Source organism: Rattus norvegicus, chromosome X (genome assembly GCF_036323735.1).
Source record: "Rattus norvegicus strain BN/NHsdMcwi chromosome X, GRCr8, whole genome shotgun sequence".
NCBI classification, from domain to species: Eukaryota; Metazoa; Chordata; class Mammalia; order Rodentia; family Muridae; genus Rattus; species Rattus norvegicus.
In genome coordinates, this window is record NC_086039.1 from 145,253,807 (window position 1) to 145,275,245 (window position 21,439).

General features: G+C 37.5%; 1 protein-coding gene across 1 annotated transcript in view; it reads left to right on the forward strand.

Moving 5' to 3' along the window:
- Positions 1 to 21,439, forward strand: part of Spanxn4l (SPANX family, member N4 like) — a 61,656-nt gene that overhangs the window by 23,260 nt on the left and 16,957 nt on the right. Inside the window, exons 2-3 of the transcript XR_010061287.1 lie at positions 5,440 to 5,482; positions 7,619 to 7,946. The gene's annotated coding sequence lies outside the window, so the exon portion shown is untranslated. The remainder of the gene's footprint in view (positions 1 to 5,439; positions 5,483 to 7,618; positions 7,947 to 21,439) is intronic.

The following is a 21,439-nucleotide window of genomic DNA, read 5'->3' on the forward strand; positions in this document are numbered from 1 at the left end:
GTGTAGGAGACAGGATGCACTTTGCTGCTCTGGATTTGCCCCAAAAGTACATGACAAAGCAAGTGCCCTGGGGCAGGATAAGCCTGGTTGTCTATGTTACTGGTAGGCCCTTGAGTTATACAAGCAGAGCTGTGGGTTGGAAAATGTAGCTCAAGGGAAAGGGTTCAGCTTATCACTGCTGAGTGTGCTTATAGGGGAAACTGGCAGGCAGGGTACTCGGTGTGAAGGGGTCTCAGCCTGGATGTCTCTGGTGCCATCAGGCCTCCAGGAATTCAGGCAGAGATGTGGGCCAGACAATGGAGTGTGTAGGGGACAGAGCACCACTCACTAATGCTGGTCTTGCCCCATTGGATTAGGATACAGTTTTGATACATAGTAACTAGTGTCCTGCAACTTGTATAAAAGGATGTAAAATTGGTACAGATAAAATATAAGCTAAAATATATTGCTCATATATGTTTATATACATAGTCTATTGCTTTTAAGTTCTTTTATGCACACATCTAAATATATATTCAAATTTTGCTAAAAATTGATTGTGGAAATGATTAGAACAGTTTCCCATACTAGTGAATATCACAATTTTTCACAGTAATTTTACTTCAAACAATAGCTAAACACTAGTGTGGGCTTATTGGCATTTTTATTTATCAGAATAATGCTAGACCATAGCTAATCAGCAACAAAATTATGTGTCAATAGCATAACAACAAAGGGTTGTTTCTTTGCAAATCAATATTCAATTTGGATGTGCAGAGAGTCCTCTGCCATGCCTGAATATCCTGTTTACTTCTTTATTAACACAGGATTTCAAGGTCATTGAAATAGAAGACAAGGATGAAAACGCTATAAGAAAGCAAAGCTGTTTCAGACTAGTAGTGACATATGTCTCTTTTGCTCCCATTTCATTGCCCAGAGCTAGTCATAGTCTTGAACCTATCCCAATCTAATTATGAGAAAAGCTATAAAATGTAGGGAAATACATAGAATCTTGGTGAGAACTCCCTATGACACATCTTTGAATCTGCATATTTGAGGGCAATTACCTTTATTGGTTATACTATTATAACGTTTTCTTCTCATTAATCTTTTTGAAAATGTTCATGAGTGGTATTAATGTGAAAAAAGATTTTCAAAGGTATTAAGACCTATTATTTTCAATAAACTTATATAATTTTTCAATTTTCTTTTAAACATTTTATATGCTTTATGATAACCTAAAATTCCTAACTATATTGGGTTAGATATATTAATCATTTATTTTGTGGCTCTGCCTTTGGAATCATATTTAGAAAAGAATATATAACCACCCATGTTATCTTTTCATGTTTTATTTTATTTGAAATACTTAATTACTTCTGTGGGAAAAGATCCGCGGATCACACAGGACTGCAGACATCCCGAGGCCGCAGGACAGACTGCCACCTTTGCACTCCTCGGCCCACATCCCTGGTCCAAGGGGAAACTGCACAGTGCCTCTGGACACAGGGATATAGGAACAGATAGCCGCAGGTTCCCTTCGTTCTGGTCTGTGCCCAGGACCGAACTGATTCGGCCAAACAGCTCCCTGCACCCAAATCCCATGGGAGAGAGAGCTGGAACCTCAGAAGTGTGGATACTCCTGAAAAGTCAGAGAAGAATACCCTCTGTCCATAGTCCAGACCAAAGAGGGAATCGTGTAGTGCCAAATGTGCCTGCTGGGTGCAAGGACCTATAAGAGCAATCGGGGCAGGAAACTTTGATTCCTGCCCGCACCTAGAGCTGGAAGACAGTCTCCAGGAGCGCTGCCACAGCTGAAATCCAAGCACCTGTTCTCAGTAAAAGCTGAAAGAAAGCAAGAAAACAGTTCTACAGGAGTGCTGATACAGAGGCCTACAGCAATCTCAAGTCACTCTCAGAAGCAGCAAGACAAGCAAACATCAGAGACAACCCAATGGCTAGAGGCAAGTGCAGGAAACTAAGCTACAGAAACCAAGACTACTTGGCATCATCAGAGCCCAGTGCTCCCATCAAAGAAAATACTGGCTATCCAAACACACCAGAAAAGCAAGATTTAGATATAAAATCACATTTTTTGATAATGATAGAGGACTTTAAGAAGAGCATAAAGAACTCCCTTAGAGAAACGTAGGAAAACACAAGTAAACAAGTAGAAGCCCTTAGAGAGGAAACACAAAAATCCCTGAAAGAATTAGAGGAAAACACAACCAAACAGATGAAGGAATTGAAAATGGAAATAGAAACAATAAAGAAAGCACAAAGGGAGACAATCCTGGATATAGAAAACCAAAGGAAGAGACTAGGAGCCGTAGATACAAGCATCACCAACAGAATACAAGAGATAGAAGAGAGAATCTCAGGGGCAGAAGATACCATAGAAAACATCGACACAACTGTCAAAGATAATGTAAAACACAAAAAGTTCCTAGCCCAAAATATACAGGAAATCCAGTACACAATGAGGAGATCAAATTTAAGGATAATAGGTATAGAAGAAAGTGAAGACTCCCAACTGAAAGGGCCAGTAAATATATTCAATAAAATTATAGAAGAAAACTTCCCTAACATAAAGAAATAGGTGCCCATAAACATACAAGAAACCTAAAGAACTCCATCCAAATAGATTGGACCAGAAGAGAAATTCCTCACATCACATAATAGTTAAAACACCAAATGCACAAAACAAAGAAACAATATTAAAAGCAGTAAGGGAAAAGTGGCATATAAAGGCAGACCTGTAAGAATTACACTAGACTTCTCACCAGAGAGTATGAAAGCCAGAAGATCCTGGAAAGATGTCATACAGACCTTAAGAGAACAAATGCCAGCCTAAGTTACTGTATCCAGCAAAACTTTTTCAATTAACATAGTTGGAGAAACCAAGATATTCCGTGACAAAACCAAATTTACACAATATCTTTCTACAAATCCAGCCCTACGAAGGATAATAGATGGAAAAATCCAACAAAGGAGAGAAACTAAACCATCCAGAAATCAGGAATATAATTTCCTTGCAATGGAACCAAAAGAGAGACAAACATAATTCCACCTCTAACAATGAAAATAACAGGAAGCGGCAATCACTATTGCTTAATATCTCTCAACATCAACAGACTCAATTCCTCAATAAAAAGCCATAGACTAACAGAACGAATATGTAAAAAGGACCCAGCATTTTGCTGCATGCAGTAAGCACACCTCAGAGACAAAGACAGACACTACCTCAGAGTAAATGGATGGAAAACACCTTTCCAAGCAAATGGTCCGAAGAAACAAGCTGGAGTTGCCATTCTAATATCAAATAAAATTGCCTTTCAACCAAAAGTCATAAAAAAGATAAGGAAGGACACTTCATATTCATCAAAGGAAATATCCACCAAGATGAACTCTCAATCCTAAATATCTATGCTCCAAAGGCAAGGGCAACTACATCATAAAAGAAACCTTACTAAAGCTCAAAGCACACATTGCACCTCACATGATAATAGTAGGAGATTTCAATTCCCCACTCTCATCAATGGGCAGATCATGGAAACATAAATTAAACAGAGACTTAGAAAAACTAACAGAAGTTATGAACTAAATGGATTTAACAGATGTTTATAGAACATTTCATCCTAAAACAAAAGGATATACCTTCTTCTCAGCAACTCATGGAACCTTCTCCAAAATTGACCATATAATTGGTCACAAAACAGGCCTCAACAGATACAGGAAGATAGAAGTAATCCCATGCATCCTCTCAGATCACCATGCATTAAGACAGGTCTTCAATAACAACAATAATGACAGAAAGCACACATATACACGGAAGTTGAAAAATGCTCCACTCAGTGACAACTTGGTCAAGGAAGAAATAAATAAAGAAATTAAAGACTTCTTAGAATTTAATGAAAAGGAAGATACAACATTCCCAAACTTATGGGACACAAGGAAAGTAGTACTAAGAGGAAAATTCATAGCTTTGAGTGTCTGCAAAAAGTAACAGGAGAAGCAGAGGGAGGGGGTGTGTGTTCAGGGAAACTGGGAGGAGGGCTAACATTTGAAATGTAAAATAACCAATAAAAATAAAATAAAAGATAAAAAAATTGAATTTCAAAGCAGGAGGCAATGTGTGTCTCAGTTCAACAAGAGGCAGAATATAGCTTTTTCTCTGCCTTCTTATAATGTTTAACCCTTCTCACAGATTGAACACGACCATCCATAATTGACAAAGGAAGGACTCTATTTCATCTACTGATTCAAGTGCAAATATTTGCAGAAACATTCTCATAAACTCATTCACGAATATCATTTCACCAAAGTGATATGGATATCTTTTAGCCCAATCAGATTGACACATAGTACGGAACATCACAGGAGGTGATTACACTTAGATGTGAATGTTAAGAGATAACAATCAATGAAAAGAATTTTAGAATTATCATAATTTTTAAAACAGAGGCACTAAATTTTATCAAACATAATACAGTAATAATGAATTATTTTGAAGTATTCCTGACCTGAATTTGAATATATTTTATTCATAAATGAGAATATCACTTCTTACAACTTTAAAGAAATGTATATTTAACCATATTAAAGAAATTCATGAAATTAGAAGTTCAGAAATCATCTAGCCCATGAAAAAACAAGAAAACTGGCAGACCTTGTTAGAATAAGCCTTTTTAGAACTCTGGAGACAACCAAGCTCAGACATTATTAATCTTTGAGCAATTAGATCCTTGTTTCTGACCCATGAGAGAGAAAATTCAAGTATGAACAAGAAACCCAGGGCTTTGTAGAAGAAGAACTGGAATTAAGGCTATGCTTTCGGATTCTAATCCATGCCTTGTCCCACCTCACTTCACTAACCACTGAAGAGTGTGAATGAGGTTATAGAAACATTCCTTTAAAGCCATAGAACTAACTGTCATCTAACATGTTGTGTATGATTTGTCAGTTAAGATCACTCAATGGGAAAAAAGTTCTTAACCATTACAAATAATAAGTCCTTCTAAAATGCTTAAGGGAGTGCGTAAAACTGTAAATACAGACTTTAGAGAATAAAGAGTTGATATTAAAACCTCTGAGTTTTTTTTTACTATAAAACAACATTTTATATTTTCTAAATATATGATAAAATATGAAGTTTTTAAAGCCACTATGTGTCAAAGACTTTCCTGAAATTTTGTAAAAACATTTCATAAAGACAAAGAATACAAATAATGCAAATAACCTCAGTTCTTTCAGATTGTTTGGTAATCATAGACGCACTCTATTCCTTCGAACTTGGTAAGTTCTTTAAAACTCAGTTTGCAAAACATGAAAGCTGATGGATATTTTAAAGTTTAATTAAAAATATTGCTTAGCTATGTAGAGTAGACAAAGTATATTATCTAATGATGCAAGCACCACAGAGACCAACAATTTCCCTTTTGTTTTACTTTTCATCTGAAGTATCCAGAGCTGTCTTCCAGAAGCTAATGATGTCGCCATCCATGTAAGAAACCCATGATTATTTCAGAAAATAAAACTTCCCTTCAATATCCCAAATGTTTTTCAAAAGTCTCTATCACTTATCCTGTAAATCATTTGTAAGAATTTAGTTGTAGCTTTTATTGCTCTTTTAACTATTGCTAGTTATTCAGTCAACAAACAAGTCACTTATTCTTAGACCCTTTCTCAGTAGAAATCCTACTAACTCATCAGAGTGCATACACAGGTAGTACATGGTGATACTCCAGTGTCATCATCTCTTGAATCATCCCAAGAAACTTGGTTTTAGAATTCTTGAAGAATCACAGAAGTTCTGTTCAGTTGCTCTAGTGTAATAAGCCCAAGATTGGGCTTCTGATTTTCAATGAACTCCATTTGCAAAGCTATGAGTTTGAGAAAAAAATGTGAGGAGGAGAAAATGGAGTTTTCTGGAACTCTCTGAGCTTCACAGTGAATTAGGCAATCAGGCATTTTGAGCTTTGATTTAGGTCTTAGATGAGTGAAGTAAAAACGTTTCAGATGTAAACTTCAGTTGATAGGTATAACCCCCACCAGGCTCCAAAACAATAACACCCTTTCCTGATTACCTTCCAATGTTGTTAGGTTTGAGAAAGAAGCTTAAAAATTATTAAATATTATCCATTTTCCAGAAGCTGTCTTTATATTTATCTGTCTAGGTAGGCCAGTATTTTGCGACTATCATTATACTAAGAAAACACAGATCCAGATTCTGAGTTATTGACTAGGTAATGGAAGACAACCTGAGATTAGTGTAATAATGGAGGAAAAGAGTATTTTTTTACCTGAGGGTGATGATAGGGGTAGGTGTACAGATCTCTTAGATATGGTACCCAGTTCTTTCTTAGATAGGTGGAAAGGCTTAGAGACACATAGTCTATTCCTGTTTGCCTGTAAGTATTGGACTCCTTGATAGAGGAAGAAGATAGAAGAGCAAAGCCTCTTCAAGTGAATTACTTTCGTGTCACTTGTACAGACTTTCAGAAGACATTTGAGACAATTAAACTTCCTAGATAAAAATATCTGAGTTTATGCAGCGTTGGTTCATAGTAGCTGTCTGATCTCAACTAGCTACACAACTTCTGTAAGCTTCAGCTTTCTTTGTGAATTAGGGATAGTAAGAGTACCCAGTTGGCAGAGCTTTCTGGATTAATTAATACAACAGTATTTAATAGTTTGTTTGACATATAATGAAGTGCTAAGACATGGTAGCTTATTGTGTTTACTTGGTGTTTCAAGTTGCTTAAGACAAGATTTTATTTAGCTTGTTTCTTCTCCTTGCATTCTGCAATTTTTCATGTTTCCAAACATATCCTTAACTTCTGAATGTACTAAATAATATGCATTACAGATTTGTAAAATAATTAATGCATAAGCTTGTAGTCAAATATTATTTTAATGTTAATTTTAATTGATACATATTTGTTTCTATTTATGGCACCAAGTATGACAGTTTGATGTATACAATATCAGAGGGTCAAATGAAGGTAATTCCAGCGTTCTACTAAAATGCTTATAATTTCAATGCACTGGTCATGTTAGATCACCTTTAGTTATTTTGAAATATATATTAAAATGTTGAACACCATAGTTATTACTTTTAACTAAGTGTTTTTTATGTTTTTTCTTTAACTTTTTCTTAAAATCTAACTTTGTACTAGCATTAACTATAAACCATATTAAGTGACAATGGAAATCCCAAAGGAGCAGCATTTGAAACATAATCAACACTGAATTATGCTTGTAATTCAGGCTTTCAAGGAATCCTCACATTAAATAGCTTGCTTTTTGTTTTTCTTCTTCATTCTAGAGTGAGAAAGAACTATATATTTTCTACTAGTTAAAGGTGTTAGCTTTCAGTTTTTCAAGCCTGCCATTTGACTGAGTTAGACACACAGAGAAAAACTTGCCAAAAGTGACAGAGAGGCCGAAAGGCTTTGTTCTGGTTGCTCATGTCTCAAAGGGAAATGCTGTTCAGTAGCGTTACTCTTTAGAGTTGTATTTCTCCAGTCAGAACTTTTGAAAGTTTTTGCTTTTGTTGTTTATTTTCTTTGCTTAATCAGTCTACCTAAAAGTATCTGTAGCCCACTGCACACTCATCTGCACCATCCTCTGACTACAGGATTAAGAAAGGAAATGCAACAGGAGCAGCAGGTCTCCTGCCTCTGAGACACCGCTGGAACCTGAAGGGACCGACCAGATAAACAGTTCTCTGCACCCAAATCCCGTGGGAGGGAGAGCTAAACCTTCAGAGAGGCAGACACGCCTGGGAAACCAGAAGAGACTACACTCTGCCCACATCTCTGACTCCAGAGGAATACACCAAACGCCATCTGGGACCCGGTGCACGGGGGCTCCTGGAAAGGGCGGTGCAGGTCCTCCTGGTTGCTGCCCTCGCGGAGAGCTCATAAGCAACACCCCAGGAGCAAACTTGAGCTTCGGGACTACAGGTAAGACAAACTTTTCTGTTCCAAGCGACCTGACTGGTGGCCTCAGGACACACAGAGGCAAAATTCCTGTAGGACCGGACACTTCCAGTTTTTAGCTGGATTCCCAACCTCGCGGAACCCTGCCCACAGCAGCTCACTGCTCCCAAACCACGTGGGAGAGAGAGCTCACCACCCAGACAAGTGGGCACTCCTGAGACTGGAGAGCGGAAGAGACCACCAACACTGCCCACCCCTGCCCACATCCCTGGCCCAAGAGGAAACTGTATAAGGCCTCTGGGTTCCCTTGGATAAGGGCACAGGAGCAGCAGGTCCCCTGCATCTGAGACACCGACAGAACCTGAAAGGACCGACCAGATAAACAGTTCTCTTCACCCAAATCCCGTGGGAGGGAGCGCTAAACCTTCAGAGAGGCAGACACACCTGGGAAACCAGAAGAGACTACACTCTGCCCACATTACTGATTCCAGAGGAAGACACCAAACGACATCTGGAACCCTGGTACGCGGAAGCTCCCGGAAAGGGCGGCGCAGGTCCTCCTAGTTGCTGCCCTCATGGAGAACATACGCAACACCCCACGAGCAAACATGAGCCTCAGAACCACAGGTAAGACCAACTTTTCTGCTCCAAGCAACCTGCCTGGTGAACTCAGGTCACAGGCCCACAGGAAAAGCTGAAGACCTGTAGATAGAAAAAAACTACATGCCCGAAAGCAGAGCACTCTGTTCCCATAACTGGCTGAAAGAAAACAGGAAAACAGGTCTACAGCACTCCTGACACACAGGCTTATAGGACAGTCTAGCCACTGTCAGAAATAGCAGAACAAAGTAACATTAGAGATAATCTGATGGTGAGAGGCAAGCGCAGGAACCCAAGCAACAGAAACCAAGACTACATGGCATCAGTGGAGCCCAATTCTCCCACCAAAGCAAACACAGAATATCCAAACACACCAGAAAAGCAAGAATTAGGTTTAAAATCATATTTGATCATGATGCTGGAGGACTTCAAGAAAGACATGAAGAACTCACTTAGAGAAATGCAGGAAAACATAAATAAACAAGTAGAAGCCTACAGAGAGGAATCACAAAAATCCCTGAAAGAATTCCAGGAAAACACAATCAAACAGTTGAAGGAATTAAAAATGGAAATAGACGCAATCAAGAAAGAACACAGGGAAACAACCCTGGATATAAAAAATCAAAGGAAGAGACAAGGAGCCGTAGATATAAGCTTCACCAACAGAATACCAGAGATAGAAGAGAGAATGTCAGGAGCAGAAGATTCCATAGAAATTATCGACTTAACTATCAAAGATAATGTAAAGAGGAAAAAGCTACTGGTCCAAAACATACAGGAAATCCAGGACTCAATGAGAAGATCAAACCTAAGGATAATAGGTATAGAAGAGAGTGAAGACTCCCAGCTCAAAGAACCAGTAAATATCTTCAACAAAATCATAGAAGAAAACTTCCCTTACCTAAAAAAGGAGATACCCATAAGCATACAAGAAGCCTACAGAACTCCAAATAGATTGGACCAGAAAAGAAAATCCTCCTGTCACATAATAGTCAAAACACAAAATGCACAAAATAAAGAAAGAATATTAAAAGCAGTAAGGGAAAAAGGTCAAGTAACATATAAAGGCAGTCCTATCAGAATCACACCAGATTTTCGCCAGAGACTATGAAAGCCAGAAGATCCTGGACAGATGTCATACAGACCCTAAGAGAACACAAATGCCAGCCCAGGTTACTGTCTAATGCAAAACTCTCAATTAACATATATGGAGAAACCAAGATATTCCATGACAAAACCAAATTTACACAATATCTTTCTACAAATCCAGCACTACAAAGGATAAGAAATGGCAAAGCCCATTATAAGGAGGCAAGCTACACCCTAGAAAAAGCAAGAAACTAATCGTCTTGGCAACAAAATAAAGAGAAGAAAAGCACACAAACATAACCTTACATCCAAATATGAATATAACAGGAAGCAATAATCACTGTTCGTTAATATCTCTCAACATCAATGGTCTCAACTCCCCAATAAAAAGAGATAGATTAACAAACTGGATACACAATGAGGACCCTGCATTCTGCTGCCTACAGGAAACACACCTCAGAGACAATGACAGACACTACCTCAGAGTGAAAGGCTGGAAAACAACTTTCCAAGCAAATGGTCGGAAGAAGCAAGCTGGAGTAGCCATTCTAATATCAAATAAAATCAATTTTCAACTAAAAGTCATCAAAAAAGATAAGGAAGGACACTTCATATCCATCAAAGGAAAAATCAACCAAGATGAACTCTCAATCCTAAATATCTATGCCCCAAATAGAAGGGCACTTACATACGTAATAGAAACCTTACGAAAGCTCAAGACACACATTGCACATCACACAATAATAGTAGGAGATTTCAACACCCCACTCTCATCAATGGACAGATCATGGAAACAGAAATTAAACAGAGACGTTGACAGACTAAGAGAAGTCATGAACCAAATGGACTTAACAGATATTTATAGAACATTCTATCCTAAAGCAAAAGGATATACATTCTTCTCAGCTCCTCACGGTACTTTCTCCAAAACTGACCATATAATTGGTCAAAAAACGGGCCTCAACAGGTACGGAAAGATAGAAATAATCCCATGCGTGCTATCAGACCACCATGGCATAAAGCTTCTCTTCAATAACAATAAGGGAAGAATGCCCACATATAAGTGGAAGTTGAACAATGCTCTACTCGATAACCTGGTCAAGGAAGAAATAAAGAAATAAATTAAAGACTTCTTAGAATTTAATGAAAATGAAGGTAGAATACCCAAACTTATGTGACACGAGGAAAGCTGTGCTAAGAGGAAAACTCATAGCTCTGAGTGCCTGTAGAAAGAAACAGGAGAGATCATATGTCACTAGCTTGACAGCACACCTAAAAGCTCTAGAACAAAAAGAAGCAAATACACCCAGAAGGAGTGGAAGGCAGGAAATAATCAAACTCAGAGCTGAAATCAACCAAGTAGAAACAAAAAGGACCATAGAAAGAATCAACAGAACCAAAAGTTGGTTCTTTGAGAAAATCAACAAGATAGATAAACCCTGAGCCAGACTAACGAGAGGACACAGAGAGTGTGTCCAAATTAACAAAATCAGAAATGAAAAGGGAGACATAACTACAGATACAGAGGAAATTCAAAAATTCATCAGATCTTACTATAAAAGCCTATATTCAACAAAACTTGAAAATCTGCAGGAAATGTACAATTTCCTAGACAGATACCAGGTACCGAAGTTAAATCAGGAACAGATAAACCAGTTAAACAACCCCATAACTTCTAAGGAAATAAAAGCAGCCATTAAAGGTCTCCCAACCAAAAAGAGCCCAGGTCCAGACAGGTTTAGTGCAGAATTCTATCAGACCTTCATAGAAGACCTCATACCAATACTATCCAAACTATTCCACAAAATTGAAACAGATGAAGAGCTACCGAATTCCTTCTATGAAGCCATAATTACTCTTATACCTGAACCACACAAAGCCCCAACAAAGAAAGAGAACTTCAGACCAATTTCCCTTATGAATATCGACGCAAAGATACTCAATAAAATTCTGGCAAATCAAATCCAAAAGCACATCAAAACAATCATCCATCATGATGAAGTAGGCTTCATCCCAGGCATGAAGGGATGGTTTAATATACAGAAAACCATCAACGTGATCCATTATATAAACAAACTGAAAGAACAAAACCACATGATCATTTCATTAGATGCGGAGAAAGCATTTGACATAATTCAACACCCCTTCATGATAAAAGTCCTGGGAAGAATAGGAATTCAAGACCCATACCAAAACATAGTAAAAGCCATATACAGCAAACCAGTTGCTAACATTAAACTAAATGGAGAGAAACTTGAAACAATCCCACTAAAATCAGGGACTAGAAAAGGCTGCTCACTCTCTCCCTACTTATTCAATATAGTTCTTGAAGTTTTAGCCAGAACAATCAGACAACAAAAGGAGGTCAAGGGGATACAGATCCCAAAAGAAGAAGTCAAAATATCACTATTTGCAGATGATATGGTAGTATATATAAGTGATCCCAAAAGTTCCACCAGAGAACTATTAAAGCTGATAAACTACTTCAGCAAAGTGGCTGGGTATAAAATTTACTCAAATAAATCAATAGCCTTCCTCTACACAAAAGAGAAACAAGCCGAGAAAGAAATTAGGGAAACGACACCCTTCATAATAGACCCAAATAATATAAAGTACCTCGGTGTGACTTTAACCAAGCAAGTAAAAGATTTGTACAATAAGAACTTCAAGACACTGAAGAAAGAAATTGAAGAAGACCTCAGAAGATGGAAATATCTCCCATGCTCATGGATTGGCAGGATTAATATAGTAAAAATGGCCATTTTACCAAAAGCGATCTACAAATTCAATGCAATCCCCATCAAAATACCAATCCAATTCTTCAAAGAGTTAGACAGAACAATTTGCAAATTCATCTGGAATAACAAAAAACCCAGGATAGCTAAAACTATCCTCAACAATAAAAGGTCTTCAGGGGAATCACTGTCCCTGAACTTAAGCAGTATTATAGAGCAATAATGATAAAAACTGCATGGTATTGGTACAGAGACAGACAGATAGACCAATGGAACAGAATTGAAGACCCAGAAATGAACCCACACACCTATGGGCTCTTGATTTTTGACAAAGGAGCCAGAACCATCCAATGGAAAAAAGATAGCATTTTCAGCAAATGGTGCTGGTTCAACTGGAGGTCAACATGTAGAAGAATGCAGATCGATCCATGCTTATCACCCTGTACAAAGCTTAAGTACAAGTGGATCAAGGACCTCCACATCAAACCAGATACGCTCAAACTAATAGAAGAAAAACTAGGGCAGCATCTCGAACACATGGGCACTGGAAAAAATTTCCTGAACAAAACACCAATGGCTTATGCTCTAAGATCAAGAATCGACAAATGGGATCTCATAAAACTGCAAAGCTTCTGTAAGGCAAAGGACACTGTGGCTAGGAGAAAACGACAACCAACAGATTGGGAAAAGATCTTTACCAATCCTACAACAGATAGAGGGCTTATATCCAAAATATACAAAGAACTCAAGAAGTTAGACCGCAGGGAGACAAATAACCCTATTAAAAAATGGGGTTCAGAGCTAAACAAAGAATTCACAGCTGAGGAATGCTGAATGGCTGAGAAACACCTAAAGAAATGTTCAACATCTTTAGTCATAAGGGAAATGCAAATCAAAACAACCCTGAGATTTCACCTCACGCCAGTGAGAATGGCTCAGATCAAAAACTCAGGTGACAACAAATGCTGGCGAGGATGTGGAGAAAGAGGAACACTCCTCCATTGTTGGTGGGATTGCAGACTGGTACAACCATTCTGGAAATCAGTCTGGAGGTTCATCAGAAAATCGGACATTGAACTACTTGAGGATCCAGCTATACCTCTCTTGGGCATATACCCAAAACATGCCCCAACATATAAAAACGACATGTGCTCCACTATGTTCATAGCAGCCTTATTTATAATAGCCGGAAGCTGGAAAAAACCCAGATGCCCTTCAACAGAGGAATGGATACAGAAAACTTGGTACATCTACACAATGGAATATTACTCAGCTATCAAAAACAATGCCTTTATGAAATTCATAGGCAAATGGTTGGAAGTGGAAAATATCATCCTGAGTGAGGTAACCCAATCACAGAAAAACAGACATGGTATGCACTCATTGATAAGTACCTATTAGCCCAAATGCCTGAATTACCCTAGATGCCTAGAACAAATGAAACTCAAGACTGATGATCAAAATGTGAATGCTTCACTCCCTCTTTAAAAGGGGAACAAGAATACCCTTGGCAGGGAACAGAGAGGAAAAGATTAAAACAGAGACTGAAGGAACACCCATTCAGAGCCTGCCCCACATGTGGCCCATACATATACAGCCACCCAATTAGACAAGATGGATGAAGCAAAGAAGTGCAGGCTGACAGGAGCCGGATGTAGATCTCTACTGAGAGACACAGCCAGAATACAGCAAACACAGAGGCGTATGCCAGCAGCAAACCACTGAACTGAGAACAGGACCCCTGTTGAAGGAATCAGAGAAAGAACTGGAAGAGCTTGAAGGGGCTCGGGACCCCATATGAACAACAATGCCAAGCAACCAGAGCTTCCAGGGACTAAGCCACTACCTAAAGACTATACATGGACTGACCCTGGACTCTTACCTCATAGGTGATCCTAGTAAGATCACCAGTGGAAGGGGAAGCCCTTGGTCCTGCTAAGACTGAACCCCCAGTGATCGTGATTGTTGGGTGGAGGGCGGCAATGGGGGGAGGATGGGGAGGGGAACATCCATAAAGAAGGGGAGGGGTTAGGGGGATGTTGGCCTGTAAACTGGGAAAGGGAATAACACTTGAAATGTAAATAAGAAATACTCAAGTTAATAAAAAAATTAATAAAAAAAAAGAAATGAAATGCATGTAGGAACTAAAACTCAATCTTCCTATATAAACTAATATCAAAGCCATTCAAAATTATAAATAATTCCATAGGTTTTGTTTAAATATGTACTCTAAAAATTATGTATGACAGCAGTAAGTAGATTGCTAAAATACAAAGTGAATCTACCACATTAGAACAATGTAACCATGGTTATAGACATTCAACTTTGTAAAGTTATTTATGTTTCTTCAAATGAACTGAAAACTCTCAAAATGTCATTGATTATTTTTGTTTGCTCCAGTAACAGAAACATGATTATTTAAATGCACAATACTTGGTACACAGTAACATCACTGAAAACATTGGGGATCATGACGTCTAGGATTAGCAGACTAATTCAACATTAAGTACAGAGGTTAAAAAGATATGCACTATTACAATATATACACAGGGAATATATTAATAAGTGCATTCTCTTTACTCATGAACACACACACATACAAAACTAAATGTAATTTCACACATCATAATCTTAATGTATTTCCAAAGGATGAAGTTGGGGCAGAAAATGGTGAAAAAAATATAAGTGGGCTGATTTGGGTTTAAAAAGTGCCCCCGTTATTTTTCACATGAAGGAGTAATTAAATACACAAATTCATCCTCAAATAAAAGCCACAAAAGAAGTAGAAAATATTGGCAACAATCATTTTTATTACTTATGACAATGGCAAGACTATGCAGGAGAAGACAATGTTGACTACAGGGCTGAAAGCACAGGATGTAAATTCTCCTTTCCTATCCGGAAACCGTTTTTACACTATAGCCCAACCCAAAGATGAATAACCCCAAAAATAATTCTGTGATTTTATTTTGCTGAAGATATAGAAAATGGAATTCATGTATATGAAATTATTGCAATTCAATGAGCAGGTAATAGGAAGGAGACATGTACAAATGTAGTTGTGGATATGTTCTTTCAAACCATTTGAATCTTTGGCTGACTACTAATCAACTTGCAGATGACTTGCAAAACAGAATGAACATGAAAATTAATACAAAATAAAACAGAAAAATCAGAAACAAGGAAATTATCTCAAAAGTAATTCTAACTTGTTGCTTGACATGTTAATATATTCTACATGTTTTTCATTTTTTTATTGGATATTTTCTTTATCTACAATTCAAATTTTATCCCCTTTCTGGTTTCCCCTCCAGAAACCCCTTATTCCATTCCCCCAACCCTTGCTTCCATGAGGGTGTTGCCTCATCCACCCACGCCTCTTGCCTCCCTGTATGGGTATTCCCCTACACTGGGGCATTGAGCCTTCACAGGACAAAGGGCCTCTCCTCCCATTGATGCCCTAAAAGTCATCCTATGCTACATATGAAGCTGGAACCATGGGTCCCTCTATGTGTGGTTGGTGGTTTAGTCCCTGGGAGCTCTGGGCTGTCTGATTAGTTGATATTGTTGTTCTTTATATGAGGTTGCAAACCCCCTCTGCTACCACAGTCCTATCTCTAACTCCTCCATTGGTGACCACGTGCGCAGTTCAATGGTTTGGTTACAAGCATCTGCCTCTGGCAGAGCCTCTCAGGAGACAGCTATATCAGGTTCCTGTCAGCAAGGACTTCTCAGCATCCTCAATAGTATATGGCTTTGGTGTCTGTATATGGGATAGATCCCCATGTGTGGCAGTCTCTGGACGGCCTTTCTTCAGTCTCTGCTCCATACTTTGTCTCCATATTTCCCCCTTTTAAGAAGGACTGAAGCATCTGCATTTCAGTCTTTCTTCTTCTTGAGCTTCATGTGATCTGTAAATTGTATCTTGGGTATTGTGAGCTTTTGGGCTAATATCCACTTATCAGTGAGTACATACCATTCATGTTCTTTTGTGGCTGTGTTACCTCACTCAGGATGATATTTTCTAATTCCATCCACTTGCCTAAGAATTTCATGAAGTCATTGTTTTTTATTAATTAAGTCTTTAATGTGTTTAAAAATAAAAATATATAAAGCAAGTTAGAAAGTCATAAAAATCTATCAGTTGGGCTCTGCCTTATACAAACTAATGAATGTGTTTACCCTGACATAACTGAAATTACATATAATATATATTCTGTTATATCAGTGTTTCTTTTTTGTTGGATATATTTCTTTATTTTCATTTCAAATTTATTATTACATTTCAAATGTTATTCCCTTTCCCGGTTTCCTGCCATTGTTTTTAATAGCTGAGTAGTACTCCATTGTGTTCCACATTTTCTGTATCCTTTCCCCTGTTGAGGGACATCTTGGTTCTTCCAGCTTCTGGCTACTATAAATAAGGCTATGAACATAGTGGAGCATGTCTCCTTATTATACATTGGAGTATCTTTTGGGTATATGCACAGGATTGGTAATAGCTGGGTCCTCAGGTAATACAATGTCCAATTTTCTGAGGAACCTCCAGACTGATTTTCAGAGTAGTTGTACCAGCTTACAACCCCACCAACAATGGAGGAGTGTTCATATTTCTACATATCTTTGTCAGCATCCACTGTCACCTGAGTTACATTTTAAATAAAAACAGATACATTTATGGAGAGGGGTGGAAGAAAAAAATATGGGAATTTGGAGGTAAACATATATTTTTAAATGACAACTAAGTAGATTAAATTGCCATTATACTGCTGAAGAAAACACATAGAACCTATTTAAATTGAAGCAAACAGAAAATATAGATCCAAATAATGTTATCAAAATCTATTACACACATAATCAATTATACCAACAGGAGCATAAAAATTTTTGAGAATAATTGGAGACTAGAAAACCAAACATAAAGGCAGTTTCTACAAATGCTACATATTCTTGGTTAACATTATTTCAAACCCATGGAGATAGGACTGAATAATTCTGGAAAAAAAACGAACTGAACTGAGCAAAGAGATGATAGATTATAGGAGGACTGCTTCTCACTGCTGGCATGGAAGGTTGTAGACACAAAAAGGCAGAATGCTAAAGTAATTTAACTTGAATTCCATATATACAGCTCACGTTTTAGTTAACATGGATAATGGCAGTTATATAGAGAAATATTCATAGATAATATTAAGGGTATAATTTACTACACATATGTATATTTTCTTCCAATTTCTACAGAGAAGACTCAAACAGTCATAATCAAGGAGCAAACCTAGCACCATATATCTTGATTTCTAATATTTTCCAATAAAGTGACCCATTTAGCCCTGTCATGTGAGATGTGTGTGTTTGTGTGTGTTGTGTCTGTGTGTGTGTGTGTGTGTGTGTGTGTGTGTGTGTGTGTGTGTGTGAGAGAGAGAGAGAGAGAGAGAGAGAGTTTTATATATACACATATACATTGTGGATGCTCAGGTATTTATTACAAATTATTTCTTCATAATTTTCCCCCAAATTTTACTACTTTAAGTTCTTTCAGTTGGTTCTGGGACCTTTTAACACAGTCCTATTAAAGGAACCAAAAATGTTTACTTAAGGTGACTTGTTCTAGTTCATGAAACAGGTATTTGGAAGAACGGTATAATATATTCTAAAGACTAGAAAGTGAAAAAAATTACAAAGCAGAAAGGTATGAGTATAGCCTAAGTCAAACACAGAGGAGTCAACAGAAAGCACACAATTTTCAGCAAAAGAATTAAAAATTAACACTTAAGTTGTTGGTCTAACTGAATATTTGTATGTAAAAGAATGCAAATAGATTTATATCTATCTCCCTACAGTAAATGCAAGTCAAAGAGGATCAAAGACTTCCATGTAAAACCAGATATACTAAATCTGAAAGAAGAGAAAATAACATCTTTGAACAATTTCGTATATAAAATAACTTCCTTAAAGAATACCAGTAAGACAGGAACTAAGAGACAACTAATAAATGGGAGTTTGTAAAACTGAAGAGCTTCTGTAAGGCAAAGAACACTTTCAATAGGACAAAATGGAAGTCTACAGAAAGAGAAAAGATTGTCACAACCCCACATCTGATAGAAGGCCAATTTCCAAAATATATAAATAACTCAAGAAACTAAACATCAATGAACCAAGTAACACAATTAAAAGATAGGGTAGACATCTCAACAGAGGAATATTAAATGCTTGAGAAACACTTAAAACACGTTTAATAACCTTAATCATCAAGGGAAATTCTAATCAAAATAACTTTGTAATCCCATCCTATACCTGCCAGAATGACTGAAAACAAAATACAAGGGACAGCTCATGTTGGTGAAGATGTGGAGCCAGGGAAACCCCCCTCCATTGGCAGCAGGAAAGTAAACTTGTACAACCATTTTAGAAATCAATATGGAGGTTTCTCAGGCAATACCTCAAGACCCAGCCATACTACTCCTGAGCATATTCCCAAAGGATGCTCCATCCTACCATAAAGACACTTGCTTAACTATGTTGATAGCCTCTTTATTCATAGCCAGAAATTAGAAACAACCTACATGTTTCTCAGCTAAAATATGGATAAGAAATAAATATACATTTACACAATGGGGTATTACTCAGTTGTTTAAAAAATAATAAAATTTCCTTGGCAAATGTATAGAACCTGAAAACAAATCACCCTGAGCGAAGACCCAGAATGGCAAATGCAGTATGCATTTACTAGTAAGTGGATATTACCTCTAAAGTAAATGATAACCATACTACCATCCAGAGACCCAGAGAGACTGAGTAGCAAAAACAGCTTAAGGAGAAGACACAAGAATCTTCTTGGGTATGGAAAATAGAATAGAATTTGGGGGTGACTGGGGAACGGGAGGAATTAGATGGTAGGGGTTAGAAGGAGAGAATACTGGGAGAGATGACTAGAACTGGGGAACAATTTGAGAGCAAGGCAGAAACCTAATGCAATGTAATTTTCATGGCATCTACAAGGGTGTTATTAGCGAAGATTCTTAGTTATGGGAGACACATGGCCTGAACAGATCCTCTTTGGTAACCAGGTAAGGCCTCATGTGGAGGGATTGGGACACCAACCCAGCCACAAAACCTCCAGCCTACAGTTTGTTATGTGTGCAGAGTGTGCTTGGATCAGAGCCTAGCTTAATTGTCATCAACTATCCTTAGAGAGAGTTCATCTAGCAACTGATGGGAATAAGTGCAGAATCCCATAGCTAAGTATTAGGAGAACCTCAGAGATTTCTTCAGAGAAAAGATTGGAGGAGCCAGGGGGATCAATGATGTCACAAGGACTTGTCCCACAGAATTAACTCACTGGGCCTCACAGAGATCAGAGAGCCTGTATGGTCTGACCTAGGTCTTTGGCATATACATTATGGTTTGGAAGTTTGGTGTTTTTGTGGGATTCCTAACAGTGGTGTGGGGGCTGTCTCTGATTCTTTTGCCTTCTTTTGGGACCCTTTTCCTCCTACCGAGTTCCCTTATCCAGCCTGAATGTTAGAATATGTGCTTGGTTTTCTTGTAGCTTGTTGTGCCTTATTTGCTTGATGTCCCTGGAAGACCTGCTGTTTTCTGAAGGGAGGTGAAAGGGGGTGGATCTGGAGGAAAGGGGAACTGACTCAGGAAGGAGAGACTGGGGAAATTGGAAGGAGGGGAAACTTCAGTCTGGATGGAACATATGAGAGAATAATTGAAAATGAAAAAAAAAGTAACAAAAGATAGTTGTAGTAATAATCCAAAACTTTGTATTCATTACCACAGAAGTAAAAATAGTGGAATTTAATTCTAAATTTATTAAATGAAACTGGAATTATGTAGAATGGAAGGGGTAATGTTGCCTCCAAAGATATGTAAATCCTAAACTTCAGGACTATGTTATCTTTTATGGCAAAGAGGATATAAATATGCAGTTTAAATATCTTGAGATTGGGAAAAGTATCATGGACTACAAGCCCATGGCAAGCCAAAAGGCACTTACAAGGGTTAGAATGTAGTCAAAACAGTAAGAGAAAGAAATGCAGGAATTGCAACAGAGCTCAGATTAGTGTAATTGTTGAAAAAAGAGACGTCTATCAAACAAGAAACACAGGTAACCTCTGTATGTGTGAAAAGCAAGGAACAGGTTGTCTTTCACAACAGAGCTTCTTAAGTTTTTCCACTTGTAGGCTCATTTTACCCCAGGTATGATTTAGGTATTAGGATTAGAATTAGGACTATAAAAAAGATAAACAAATCAAACACAGATAATAAATCATAAATTATTTTAGAGTTTGATTCCGAGAGTCCACATTAAAAAACAAACCAAATCAAACCTAAATGTGATATCCTGTGCTAAGTAGACACAAGCAGAGTGCTGGGGATCATTGGCTCACCAAACTAGCTTGATAAGCTCCAGGCCAGTAAAATGAATGTGGACAGGTTCATATATATACATACATATATATATATATGTATGTATATATATCATATTAAAGAAAATTTGAATACAAAGGAGATGGATTGGTTTTTATTACAAAAAGTATTAACTATTATCTTGATAATTGAGAGTACCATCAGTATTGAAAATGAAGAGCATATTCAATATGTTATATAGATAATTAATATTTTTTATTTTATGTTCAACACTGAAAGTGCCACTTTAAATAAATACATAGCACCAAATGGCAGAAGCATGTTTTAGGACATTTCGGAAGTTATTAGAAATTCTATCTTAATCACAAACCAAACTTCATTAAAGCATTTTTTAATAAAACTCATGCTAGCAACTCAAAACCAATTTTTAAAGTCAAACATCTAATACAATACAGTCCAAAGGTAGATGTACTTATTTCATACTTACAAGCTGAGGAATGACAGTTGGAAAATATATTTCCTTTTCTAACCAGGACATATTCAGAACTGAAAGATCCACTAACATGATACTATGTTAATCAAGACAGTGTGGTTCTGATGGATAAACATCACTGAGATAGTCAACACTTAGATAAAGTAAACAAAAGATAAAGAAAAGAAGCTGGAATGTATGGCCTTATCTAAGAGAACGTGAAAATTGAATGTAATCTATTAAGG